This window comes from Rhyacophila brunnea, unplaced genomic scaffold (genome assembly GCF_057557595.1).
Source record: "Rhyacophila brunnea isolate RB1 unplaced genomic scaffold, BYU_Rbru_1.0 scaffold_3, whole genome shotgun sequence".
NCBI classification, from domain to species: Eukaryota; Metazoa; Arthropoda; class Insecta; order Trichoptera; family Rhyacophilidae; genus Rhyacophila; species Rhyacophila brunnea.
The window spans coordinates 27,309,308-27,324,732 of NW_028232965.1; the positions used below are offsets into that span (position 1 = coordinate 27,309,308).

Below are 15,425 nucleotides of genomic sequence, written 5' to 3' on the forward strand. Positions count from 1 at the left end.
ACTCACTTCGCATCGGGCAAATGAATTGCTTTTAAATAATATTGCGGCTAACTAATGCAATATGCAAATTTTCACCGTCAAGCTCAATGTTTATTGATGCTAACATCTGTTCTCGCATTTATATATCCTTTCTCAGCCTTGTTAACTGATTACAAACAAATTCATTCTTGTTAATTCAACTACTAAACGGTCTAAGTAAGCACCTACTTCATTTTATATGAGAAGTAGAAGTTTACCCTATAAATCTTCCTTTGTTAGATGACTATCCTTCAATGATAGCATTTCGCTTCTTCCCATCTAAGCAATTTCATATAAAATTATATGTAACAGAATAATTAATAATAATATTCATTCATAAAGCTGTATATACCTATATGGTCAATGAATGAATCATAATTTTAAAACAAGTTATAATAGCAAATACCGAATTAATAATTATATCTCAATAATATGCAGAACCAAACTAAGAAAATTCAGATGCAATGCGAACCAAGGTTTAAAACACCATGAAATTAAAACATATATTCTTTTACTATTTATGAAATAATACGAAAAAATATTTTCCAATGTATGTCATATTTTAGTTTAGTAATCTACATAACATCATAAGATAACATCGCATCTTATAATTACATATTTTTAAGAGACTTCGATACAAACTACAGGTAGTAGCGATTGACGGTTGACACTTCCGCTGTAGGAAACGTCGAAGCCAGTCGGTAGGGTATGCCTGTGCGCGGCTAATACAGGATAAAATACACTCACTTGGCAACCGACACATAATGTTACTAATGAAACTAAATTTTCAATTAATCTCTACAAATAATATTTAATAAAAATCGGAAATGTTTTAGTGTCAAACAAACATCTTCGAAGAAAAACGAAATCAATTCTACGAGATACTTTACTTCAGGGAACAGTTCCTTCCTGGCATCCTATTTATAAATGTGCATATAACTATTACTAATATTTTAATGTGTGTAGGTATTGGTAGACGTCTTCCTACCTATTTATCAAAACTCAAAGGTGTGCGTTAAAAAACGTGTCCTATCATATCGGCCGATCTACTGCCACAAGCCTTCCGGACTGCGCCCTTACTTATTTATTAGACAGATATGACAAACGATCGGAGGTCGAACAGTATGCAATACAATATTATAATATTATTTAGTGTTTCAATTAGAAGGTAGATACGTAGGTACACAACTAAAAATGAAACCAAGATAAATATTTATCAATACAACAAAAAATATATACTACATTAAGATCTATTATCTTTCCTTTTTGTTGTCATTTAGTAGTGTTAGTTTTTATTACAGAACATATTATTATTATATTACAATTTGCATTATTTTATGTGACCTAAATAATGCAAGATATTAAATATTTTTCTGTCAAGTATGTAAGTAAGCAAATCCGTAGATAAACTGTTATCGACTCCTGGTAATGACAGTTTGCTAGCATGAAAATGCTGTCTAGATAAATACGTTCATTCAATTTTTTGATCGAAATGATAAAACATTTTAATGACAATTTACTGATTTTATGCCTAGAGGCAAAGGGAATTTTGAAAGCAGTTGAATTTTCAATATTAGTAAGATAATAATAACTAAAGAATATACCTTTATAGGTACTTACCACAATTCGGTAGTTTATTAATCAAATTTATATTTTTTTCTAAAAACATCAATGAATTTAATTTTTGACATAAAAAAATAATTAAATAAAGTAAGGCGCGCACACAACGGAGTGAGGTTTCGGGTCCGGACTCCCCCACAGAAACAAAAAAAATAGGTAAATAAATGGAATACTACTTCTTTTTCTTCGTCAGAACTTCATAACTGTCACTCGTGGCACTCATGAATTGGTGCAACTATCTGACGCATCCAATCTTTTTATTTGTTGAGAAATTAAGAAATCTCTACATGGAGAGGTTATTGTACCAGTTGCTAGATCGCAAAATTCACCGTTTGGATTGTGATGGATTTGGGTACAAATCCCATTCGGTAAAACAAAAAAATATGCTTTTTCCAATATGTATATTTCTGGGTGTTCCAAATTATGTATCTATTTTCAACACAGTAATATATTATTATTAAATCAAAAAATATTTTTTTATTATTTAGGTAATTTTATATATTTTATTTTTCTAAACCTACCCAGGTATAGATAAATGTGTAATATATGCATTGCTTGTATTAATAATTGTTTAAAAGAAAAAACTCTCTAACAATATAATATTATAATAACATAATACAATGTTTCCAGAGTTTTCAGTGTTTCAACGTATAACTTAGGAAAATATCTTTTATATTAAACACATGTTCGAAAAAGCTTCGATCGATGTCGTGACACTCGGGAAAGTGCGGTCGTTTAGAGCCGACACTCCCACCCCTGTTCGTAAAATTGCTTCAAGTTTCCTATCCCTCGCGCTGATGACAATTTTAATAATAATAATAATACAACATTGAACACACCCGGCTTTCAATCCGGCAGTTTAAACATCAAACTACATTTTGGAGAGATTGAGAGTGCGTCCATACGCAACGGGGAATCTTTTGTTGTACCAGGGGCACAGGAGATGAGCCGGGAGATAGGAGATAGTGTCGATTTATCTGGGAGGCTTCATCTCTGTGGAACATTGTGCTCGGGCTCTCGGTCACATGGCCGTATTGTGAGAGATCTCTACTCCTTTGCCAAAGTCTGGTGCTCTGTGACACAATGAGATCAGCTCTTCATTACTATTCACGGTTTAGGGTGCCGATACGATAGCGGTAGAGGGTATTTTTATGCATTTGAATATTAAACGAGGAAGCAGTTTTTACTTGTTATTTTGAAATCTGATGTTAAAAGGCTCCGTGCCATACAAAAAAAATGTCAAAAATTTTGTACAGACCCGCAAGCATATAAGCAAATATTTTTTTAATTCGTAGGCAACACTGTTTACCATTTATATAAGAATATTTTATATAATTTTATAGGAATTTTATTATGTTTTACCATGAATATAAAACCTATGCAAATGCATTGACACGAGTGATAAACATGTAAAATTCATTCATTCACTTCACCTTGTCACGCCTTGGCATTGGGGCATAGGGCAAGCACAAGTTCACGCCACTTCCCTCGGTCCATCGTCAACTCTCGCGCCTCCCATCATGCCAGACCTGCAACGCTTACTCTTTTATCGAAAATACCGTGATGCAAAATTTTACAAAAAAATGTACTTATAATTAATTATTTAAGGGAGAAATATATTATGTCAATGCTATACTTTATGAAGACGTTTAATGTCTATTTTATATAAGTATACGGTATTAAAAATGCGGAAAAATATTTTTGCGTCGATCGATACGTTAGACATAATCTTGTACACTCTCCGAATCACTAGATTAAATATGGCCGATTATTTTTACGAACATTTCGATTTATAATGAGTCAAATACACGTACAAATAATAATGAAAAAAAACAGTGAATAGTAGATTCAAATAATTGGTCAATTCCGCCAGCAGCGCCGGCCTATTTTGCTTTACATAAACACTGCCACAAAAGCACTCGAACATAGGGCTAATAATACACCCAGTTTGGTTATTATATACTAAGTAACCACATAGATACCCACTAACAATCACATTGTATGCATAGTACCTACCTACATCTGTAGATATTAATATTGCATGATTTTAGAGAGTGATGTCATTGTACTTTCCTGACAACCAGTTCGCAATGCAATTTATTTAATTCACCATCCCATTCAAAATACTGTAGTTTTGTAGCATACATCAGTTAGAAATACAGTATACCTAGGTACTTATAAAAATATGCATAATGTATAGAAAATGTTTTAGAATGTGTCCACAGTGACTAGGTTGGTAGAGGCTTCAAATATGGCTGTATTTGAAGCCTCGGTCTTGAGTTTGATAAAAAAAATGCTTGTTGTTTTTTTTCAATGTGTATTTGACCTAGCTAGTGCAATCGATAAAAAATTGGTTAACAATCAATCCTCTTAACAATTCCATTAATACAATCTCTAGTCTGTAGAAGTTCATACGTTATGCTTAAAAGCTAAAATTGTTATTTACTTCACTTTATAGAAATATCATGATTACTACATTGGTTCCCGTTCGAATTTAAACAGCATTCTTTGCAGATTGAAGAATGATTGAATAGAAAAAAATCAAAATGTACTGCATGCTGTTTGTTCTGAACGAGGAGAATAACTCGAATTAATGACATCACATTTACTTTGTACCAATTATTCACTATCCAAAATCTAACAATGTTATGTCAACTCAGATGTGAAAAGCGAAAAATCACTGCAAAGAATAATTTTAGTATAATCATAATATCTTAGAAATATTAATTTGATGATTACCAACCCTTGATAAGAAGGCACTTGAAGAAGAATACACACATTAATGAAGCATCGCAGAAAAACTGTTTCAGTAATTTACCATCATTCATATTTCAGTAAATTCTTAATAATATTATCCACGGATTTTGACTACTTACACCAGTAATGGAAATGACTCATTATACGGTCCCAAAACGTACAACTGTGAGTAGTATACCAGGAGTTCCACAGTGTCCTATATTTGGTAAGAAACTTAAGCAAGCTTAACACTATCAAGCCACACAGGATACCTGCCAGTCCAAATCACCTGTTTCCTTAAACCACTCACCTGAAGGACTTTTCTCACTTAACAATAACAACAACCGGTTCGCAGGCCATTTGCATTTCGTAGACTCGGACAAATCGAAGTGTACCGGCTGAATAACACCACTGACTCTGGATACCTCTGCTACCAAACGACCCATTGTTATAGGTAATCATTTTATACTACGTCATTATTCATTATAATTTCGAAATTATTAAACTAACAAATAATAATTGAAACTTATAAATAAAGAGATTTTCAATGAATTCTTTGATATTTATAATTATTATTGTCAAGATAATAATAATAATATATACCTATTCTCTAATATTTTCTTTCAAACCTAAATTAACTATAGCCGAACCTATAGTTATACCTAGCATAACATCATATTGATATGCCAATATACAATTAAAAGCATAAAATAATAAAATTGTAACATTCTATAAAATATACGAATGTAACATAGAGTTAGAATATTATTTCATTCAATGCAATAAGTGAATGAATGTTTTATAACCTCCCTACGTAAGATTATAATCTGGCCAAAGCATTTTCTAAATTGATAAGTGACAGAATTTGGCTAACATCATAGACGCCTTGTTTATTTCATAGGCTAAATAGAACCCCTTTCGTAGAGGGAGAATGCTGTGACAAAATTTAATAAAAGGACTAGATACCCAATATTTATAATTTGATTTAAGTCCATGAAAGTATTAAAGTTAATTTAAATCATGTCAACGAAAAAGTTTTACATAGAGTTTACGTCTACGGCGTAGATACCTGAAATATTAAGTACCTATATAAAAAGAAGATATTATTTCACATGTTAAATTAATAATCAAGCGTTTATTGTGATTATTATGTAAAGCGTTAACAATTTATATAATTAGAATGTTCAAACATTTAAAGTATTATAATTGTGGTAAAAGTTATTAATATGCACCATTTTTTTATTGGATACAGATACATACATACTATGTATTTGTTTCCTATAACAAACTATAAAAAGTATTTGGCAACAATTAAGGCTTTTCAATAAAATAATATACCTATGCAATTTGTTAATTCATGACAGAACAAACACACAGTAAATCAGTGGCAATTATATACTTAATAAATATGTACGTCCAAATGTTAAATAAATCTATATAAAATAGCAACATCAAAATAAAACAGACTTTTCTACTGCTAATAAAACGTATATAGATTTTTGCACCTTCTTCATTTAGTAATAAAGATATAACTAAAAAGTAGATTGCATTACTTAAGGATTCATTTGTATGCTTTCGTTTTATATATTATTATGCACGTTGTATGATAGTAATAATGATGATATCTCGTTTAATATTCTTTTCTTTCTAAAAATACTTGGCGCTGATTTATGAAATATTTTTCTCTATAAAATTAAATAAATTCTCTATGAATAGGTTCACATAGAAATGAAATAATTTTACATTAAGAATTATTACTTATTAAACTAATAAGTTACAGCTCATATAGATTCATATTTATCTGTGTTCACGTTGTTAATGTTAATAATAGAATCTTGGCGGCAGCCAGCTATTATTTTATTGTAATTCGTGTAAGAACATTGCATTGTTATAAACTCAATCACGTATATTATTAAATAACTATATTCATAAACAAACCACCATTTGTGAGACGTGCCGGACAATCTATTCTTATTCTTAATGCTAATTATCATTCAGACCTAAGCAAACTTCCCAATGAGCTTCTAAAATCATCGTAATTTTTACTTACCATTGTTTTATATTCTATGCTGATATTTCAAATTAAATGTTCGTTTCCGTTTCATTTTTGGCAGAATGATTTATTGCAGGCATTTCGTGTGTTTTTTATGCAATTGCCTCGCTGAAACTAACTCGCTAAAAAGATTTATTGAAATCCGGCTTACGTTAATGCCGTGAAATAATATCTAGTCATATCGTTAATATTTATTCTACTATTGTAATTCGTGCAATATCACCAAAAACTAAACCAAATGTTATCTGATGATCTAATCTCATAACTAAGAATACCACTTAACTTGTTATTACTTAGGCAATTGTGTTATACTGTGCACCTACTGTTAAATATATTGTTAAAATATAAATTGAATGCTACGACTATGTCACTCAGACAAAGATTATGTTATATGCGATTTGCGAGATAATGAATTAATTTTCGGTCACTGACATTTATATAATATGTTGCGCTTATATTTTTTTTATTGTTATTTATAATATGCATGTACCTATAACATTAACAAGAAACTTTTTCGTTATGTACCTAGCTCTACTTATGGCATTATTAGTGCATTTTAATACAGTATTATCTATATTTATGGGAGGAAGAAAAATAATAATAGGAACATATACTTATTTTTTATAAGTAGGTAAACGGTATGTACATTTTCATATAATTTCTATCACAACGTATTTAAACGTGTGTTGTAGGAGACGTAAATGCATCTAATCTAGATGTTTTTTTCTTATTTATTGTTAGTCATAAAATATGCATCCCCAACGTCAAAACGAAGTAAGTTCAGAGATTCGAGGATTTTTTTAAAGTATCAAGTATAAAATAAAAAGTGGTTCAAATGATCACTAAAATATATTTAACTATAATTAATATTATTGAGATACCTAGATACTTTAATCATATATATAAATTAAAATTACTAACTCCGCGAAAATCTTGTTTATGAAATCAAATGATCAATAAAATATAGTTATAATATATAGATGTATATATTATTACCTAGAATCTTAAACATGTTTTAACGACTAATATGGTTTTTGTAAAATGAGTTTAATGAAATATAATATTAAATTTACAAACAATAAAAATATCCGGAAATTTAGATTTTGTATTATTTATGGGGAGTTTTTTTTAGCGATTGGAAATATGAGTAATTACGCCACTGGTCATTTCACCAATAGCATTTTCCGGATTTGCACACAGGCAATGCAAAAAATGTGTGTGCTGCCTCAAGCAGTCATATATTTGAATTATAAATATACAAATTATATAACGGGGAATCAACGAATTAAAATAAAATCTTGCTTCACTATAAGTTTTATGTGAATAATATCGTGTGTTACAATTAATAATGAAACAATGCCCGAATTTCACTACACAGTATAATATTACTTAGATGAATTCCTACAATTCGTAAAACGTTAAAGCTCGAAGTAAAATAACTGTTCTCATTGATGATGGCTAATAAAAGCAAATGAAAGTAAAAAGTTACACGATTTTTATAACATTGGGGACATTATTGATGTTCAAGCTGTCTGAAATGGTGAATTATTTTAATCACGTAGATACCGACATACTTTTTCAAAACTTATATTTGAAACTACTCGCAAACTTTCAATAAGTAGATAGATGATAATCATTATAATATCGAAAGCTTAGACACGAAAGGAATAAAAAAAGCTATCAAATATTTTATTGTAGTTCTAAGAAATTTGAATAACCTCTTAAATATTTTAGCATTTTAGAGGTCTATGTGGAATATCAATGGCGTTGGACGAGCGCCACCCGACTCAGCTCTACGCCACCGGGATGCGAGCGGGTATTCCCTACAAAACGAAATTTATTTTGTGAGGTCCAGTAGGTACTTCATTTCCGATTCTATATGCAGCTCTTCGTCTGCGATTGGAATATTTAAATGCCCATTGAAAAATAATGTCTCTATAATGAATTTCTTAAAAGCATGCCGGTGAAATATCAGTTTATGTTTATTTAACTACCTGTCTGTGTTATAAAGAATTATTGTGTATAAATATATACATTTACCTTGTTTTAAAATAACGACTGATTAAAATATTTTATATCATGATGCGTCATCTTGATGGAACCAAAGCTCACCATTAATGTTTTCTTCACCAGAAAATATCAATGTTACCGCCCATAAAAAACGGATCAAAACAGAGGTTATAAGCATATTGTGTCAATACAAATAGGTTTTTTTAAATGTAAATACAGATAAATAAACATTGCTTCATGACACTAATTGTCTAGTTTGTTTATTTTTTCTCCAAAATAATTATCCAAAAATCATCACATTATACTGACCGTGTATTTGCCTTTATGTTTTATTTATTTGTTATTGACTTTATGCCTATGTCTACTTAACAAACGTATGTAGTTATGAACTTCTGGCTTATAAAACGACAAAAATAATCGTATAGACTTGTAGACAGATCATGAGTATTTATTTATAAGTGTATAAGTTAGTAAGTCTCACAAAATATAGTACTCTGGACGTTCGTAGATACTACATTATACAACTATAAGAATAATATGAAAATTATACACCATCGAATAGTAATTAAGTCCAAATTGTGAAATGCAAGTATTTGTGTTCCATTTTTTTACTTTGTCCAAACCATTAAAAGTAAGTTCTTTAATATTTGTTCTTGGAAAAACTACGCCTACCTTACAATCTGGGCGTCATTTACATATTAATTTCAAAGACACTCAAACTTTAATAAAAAATATAGGTAAGTATAGGTACCAATCAGCTACAATATAAAATATTAAAATCAATATGATAGATAGATATGTGTTTACTATTGACATATGCTTATTTTATAGTAGTAGGTATATACATATTAAGATTTTTCAAATAGTTACTGTAATATCGTAATTTATAAACCGCACTGAAGTCACATTTTTATATACGTGATTCCAATTTAAATATTTCAAAAATAGAACTAAAAACATGTAATTGCTGTAATTTATTAGTTTCATATCGACCATCGTTCGATAATTATAAATTTCTTCTCTGCAAATACATAATAATTATACACGTAGGAGGCAAAAACCAGTTATTGCTAATATCATTCTATTTATGCTTATTTTAAGCCAGATCATATCGATCGAATCGCCTGATGCAAAAACAGCGTGTGATAAAAATTGAGTTTAATGAATAGAGTTAGAATAATAAAACGTTAGTTTATCGATACTTATTAATCTTACCATCTTATAAATCTTACCCAAAACAATTATTAATTGTATCATTACCGTCTATGGATCCACCATACAGGAGGATTCTGGCATTGCTACAGAGCTTTTTACGTGATAAAATAATAGTGTCAAATAAACATTTTCTATCCTCTACCGAATATTTTCTTTAGTTTTGATATTCTAATTTAATGTTATAGGTACCTATTTTTTATATCGAAAGTAAGTATAGATATATTTGATACACAGTGACAACTATTGGTATTTGCTTTGCCTCATCATTTATCCATTAATGTTTTTGTTAAATTCTATTCAAACACTATTAATACAATGAAGATAAATATATAGGGATATTATTAAGTAATCCGTTGTAATGTTTTTCCAACGAATTTTACTGAATAATATTTAACGTATTTTTTCCATTTCATCCCTAACTTTACCATGTAGAGTGTAGACTACTAGCAATGCAGATTAATTAACAACCATGTTTTCAAACAGTTGGGTCAAAATAAATTTAAATAACATTAATGTGAGTTTAATTCCGCAGTCGTATTCGAACCGGCGACTGAACTAACACTAGTCGAAAATTCAAACCCTAACTCAATAGTTGGTAGTAGGTCCAATGACCTAAACTTTAATTATTGTTATCACGTAACGTACCAAAAATATCAATTACTTATTCAACACTTTCCAATAAAAACCTACGACCATTTCTGCAGTAGTCAATTAAATTTCAATGTCAATGACACGCTACGATTCAACGCACTTACAATATTATCGCGAGAGAAAAGATCTGGAACCGCATGGCCGATCGATAATAATACATCATCGGTTTTCTGGGTAATTATCTATCGGATTTGCATATTAATTAGGCCCGAGCGGGTGTCTACTCGTCTATTTGGGAAACAGGTTTTGATTACATAACGCCAGTAAGGAACCGGTAACGAAATTTTCCAAGAATCGCAAACATATAACGCCGCGGCGACCATTTTTGTCGTAAACGTCTACTGCACACATTGGTATTCAAATTTTGAATAGCGTTTGACTTCACACAATACATTGATAACCCTATCCGCTTATTCTTATTAGGTAGGTAAGTAAATACTTAGGTATATACTAACTTATGAAAACTCATACGCACATTGTTACCTTCGCAAACTTTTATTATTTACTATTTGACGTAGCCCCATTGTTGGCCATTTTGGTTGTCGTCTTGGCAATATTAATTAAAATAAAACAAAACATGTTTACCTGTAGGTAATACTTTACATCCACTTTAATAGGAAAATCGTAATTTTATTGTGTATGTATTAAATTCTGAAAAAAATAGTCCATGCCTTATGGGCAGATTTAGTGTAACTGTATGATGAATTGTTAATGATTGGGGTATATATTATTAGAATTATTCAACAGTGGGTACGTGCAATCACACGTGATAATCGCTATACATTGCGCAGTATCTACACGCGTACACATAACGTGTGTCCGCTACACCCCTATTCCCCTTCCGTCCCGACACTGCATATTGCCTGTGTCCAAACCTTCCCCGCAACGAACAGCTGGGATGTGACTTCCTGAGATTTATCGCAAGGTCTAATGGCTGAGTTGTGCGATGGTGCTAACGATAATATATATTACACATAACAAAAGGTAAGTATTCTTTTTAAAAAAATCCAATACGATATAAATATAGAACTGAATATATATCTAAGTATTTATATAAATATTTATTGGTCAATATAACGTTTCTTCTTTTTTCGTCAAGCAACCTTATAAACATCGTAAATATACATCCCTAAATTGTATCGATCCGCATTTTCAAGCATGATCTATATAAGTAACGATATATTAGAATTTTATCTTATTTCCTCTAACAATCGAATATAGAACCATATCTCCACTTCTTTCGTAAAGTTGAATTTCAAAAGTAAAATGTTTAACATATAATATAATTAATAACAATACATACTAACGCAATGGTTGAACTTTTATATGATACTTATATTTACTAGTACCTATGATAATAATTTAAAATCTTTTTAATAATAAATATGTTTTCAAAATGAATAGCCACCCCCTTTGCCACTTTCCGAATCTTTTAGTTACAACAAATCGCAGCAACTCGTATGTGAGCATTTGTAATTATATCTATAATAAACGAGTTGTTTATTGCCAGAGTATCTAAATATGAGGAATGTACCTACTTGTAAATAAGTAGCACCGACTAGATTTTTTTATCCCCCTTCCTACTTCCCACTTCCCTTCCTACCGTAAAAAATCAATATTATATTATTATATTATGGGTATTTTATCAAAAATGGACTCCCCATAGCAATTTTCTGTGTGCGCGTCTACATTTACGTTCAAAGTTTTATTAAAATGGTTATTAAAATATTATGATGAGTTTCCTCTCTCGCGTGAGTATAATTTTCATTAAGAAGGCGACTGAGTAGGTAGGTACCAACGTGTAATACTTTTGTTTCCCTGTCACACTTTTTTATTTATTGCCAGGAAGAAAACATAAATAATCGCGTAAAATTCCGCATAAAATTAACAGATATTCAGCACGATTCTTTCAGTAATGATATCACCGTATATTACTCGTTGCCTTGGCGTACTGTTGCTAAAATGTGGTAATTTTAATGACTTCATTAAATGTATACAATGTATTTCAGCATTATTAACATTAATTATTAAATTATTAATGTTAGTAACGAAGTACTTATGTAATAAGTATATAGTAACTACTCAATTCAACATTCATATGCACCAATTACCAGTGATACCTCTGTATATAGTTATAATAATATAATTTAAATTTACGTCAATTTTATCATAATAATATCATTACATAGGTAGTCAATTCTATCACACAAATGCTGTGCATAGACAAGACTATTATCCATAACCACCTGTGGGCCCTGTGGCAACCAAGCATTTGTATGGGACGTCTAGCTAGAGGTTGTGATCGAGATATTATTTCGTCTCGAGAAGTCTCGAGAAATTAATTTTCTGAAATATCGAGATTCTCGATAAATCGAGAACTTGTCTAAGATGCCGACCGCAACCGCAATTAAAAAAAATGAATGGAACTTCTCAAGAAAATTTGACATCTCAGTTGAAAAAGGCCTCGATTCTTAAATTATCTGGTTATTTTTTTTTTGATAGGAAGAGCTAAAAAAACTCTTGACTTTCAATCTGAACTCTTAAATTTGTCGGGAAAAAATTGTTGGACGAAAAATCTAAAAAACTAAAGGTAATTTACTAATAATGTAAATTACTCGAGGATCCAAGAATCTCGAGCAAATATTCTTGATTTAGAGATTTCTCGAATCCCGAGAAAAGTCTAGAAATCACCAGCGCTAGGAACGTCCGTCGCGTGATATGCTGCAAACTACAGGCTTAGATACGTGTACAGGTTAACCGGTCAACCTTTCCGAGCGGCCTTACGTTGTCACCACACACCCCGTACTTTTCACATACCCAGACACACCGCGCTATGATTCTACCAATGCTCATATGGCTTTTAATTATACCCACTAATGGGATGCTCGTCTACGCACCCACAAATGATTTTCTTCTGCGCGTGGCTTACCCCACGATATATCTACCAGTAAGTACCTCGCATAATAAAAATACCCAGGGGTATAACAAGGCATTTTAGCGCCCGAGACAGTAACAAAAAATGTGCTCATTACATAATATAAAGCTTTATGTACCTATGCACACTTACTACCGACCTATAAATAGGTAGGTACCTACTAAGTTCGATGGTATCTGGTGAGGTACCGTTAACAGAATTAAATTTAATAACTAATAAAAATTCACGACCCCCGATTTTTGAAGTGTATAAAAATCATAGTACCTACTGTTCATTTACTCAACTATGGAGGAAAGACAGTGAATTTTCAACATTCGATAATAATTAACCAGATGAAAGACTACAAAATCGATAAACAATAACCGACAATAATTGGCATTACATAAACCCATTTTACTAAGATAATTAACGCCAAACAGACTTACACATTTCACTTTAAAATATTACTTTTTATTATACTCATAAGAAGGTTCGTTCCCCCATAATTTGTTAATACCTAAGATGAAATTTTTCGGTACACTTTTTATTCTATTTAACAAAACTCCACTTCTGCGCCCCTATTGGAATTGCGCACGCATCTTGTTACGTACACTCATACATTGTCCAGACCTCTTTTGAGATCAATCATACCTTAAACAGTAGACGCATTACCTTGTCTTGAGTAGATACATATTTTGTGGATACTTTAAGTACTGACCCCGTTCAAATCGGTCCATTTATTAAGATGAGAACTTAATGATCCAATCTATTGATTTAATTATAGGTGTACACCTGTTGATACAAGTCTCAATACATTTTCCATACGTAATTCAAGTAATTGATGAACTAACAATTAGAATCCGATATCTTTATACATTGTCGATTATACTCATAGGTATTTTCTAAAAAAGGTGTGAATAACCTGAAAAACTTAGGGACATCAATTTCATATGGAGGTAATCAAATATGCACCTTATAATACAAAAATTATAATTCCGACGTCGTTTCGCTGTCAGGGTGGGACCATCTTTCACACCAAAAGCGGCAGAGCGCCCCCCGCCGCCCCCACATCCCGCGCAGCCCGCTCGCGTGTCAGCCGAGGCATAGACGTCCAAAATTTCCAGGTAAACGCACCTACCTGCCTATCTCCGAGCTAATAATTTACGGAAAGCTGACGACTCAGAATGCACCGCGGCGTGTGACCCCGCGGACTATCATGCGCAGGATGACATGCCCGTTTTGGATTTCCAAAGAGCCCTGCCAAATCTTATAAATATGCCAACATTACAGTTGAATATACACAAATACTTAACCTTGAAAATTATATCATATTATATAGACGAATACGCTATAATAAAACAGTGCCATAATTCCATAATTTACAGAGCAGCTAAAAAGTAAGGCAGGGGTAAATTAAAAAGAGATTTAAAATGAAGGGTCGGCATTTTTGAAAAGATTTAATATTGTACCTAGTAGGTTCACATCAGATAATATTTTGGTCGGCTCGATTTGACTACAAAACTTGTCTACGTAGGTAGGTAATAAACTGTTTTTTTAATCCAGAGCCAGTATTCTGCATTCACTGTATACTACTGCAAATATGCACTAACCTAACCTACCTAAAATACCAACAAATAAATTAATATACTTAATTAGTTATGCTCCTTGATTAAATGTAAGTATATTTTGTATGTTGGAAAACCCAAAACTTTCCCAATAATCAGTTTGGAGAGATCGTATTGTGCCATGAATTAATAATTTAGGCTGATGATGGTGATAATCATCATAATATTATGTACCTAGATGTTCCTAATAACTCCACCAAAATTGAGAGATAAAAAAATATAATACCTAAGTACTTAGGCAACATTTGTTTGCAATATTTAATATAAGCTATCTTCAATTAATATATAAAGAAAGTTAGTCGAGTACGTATTCATAATGTGACTTTAGTATCATGTGATAAAAAAAATACCCTAGATGAACTGCGATCCGATAGGTATATAATATTGACTAGTGAGCATATTGTATAATATATGATAATACAATATATGATTTATAAAATTGTCAGTGAATATATTTTGGTAATGCGAAATCCTACAATATTGTGTTGATAAGTAAATGTGTATGCGAATAATTCAATAAATTAAAAGACCATCCACTAATAAAACAATAAAGAAAATTACTAAAAGCACGATAGATACAAAA

The 15,425-nt window shown here is 31.2% G+C and overlaps 1 protein-coding gene across 1 annotated transcript in view; it reads right to left on the reverse strand.

The window, feature by feature from the left end:
- LOC147068133 (GATA-binding factor C-like) overlaps window positions 1-15,425 on the reverse strand; it is a 232,569-nt gene that overhangs the window by 173,248 nt on the left and 43,896 nt on the right. The gene's annotated exons all lie outside the window — the stretch shown is intronic.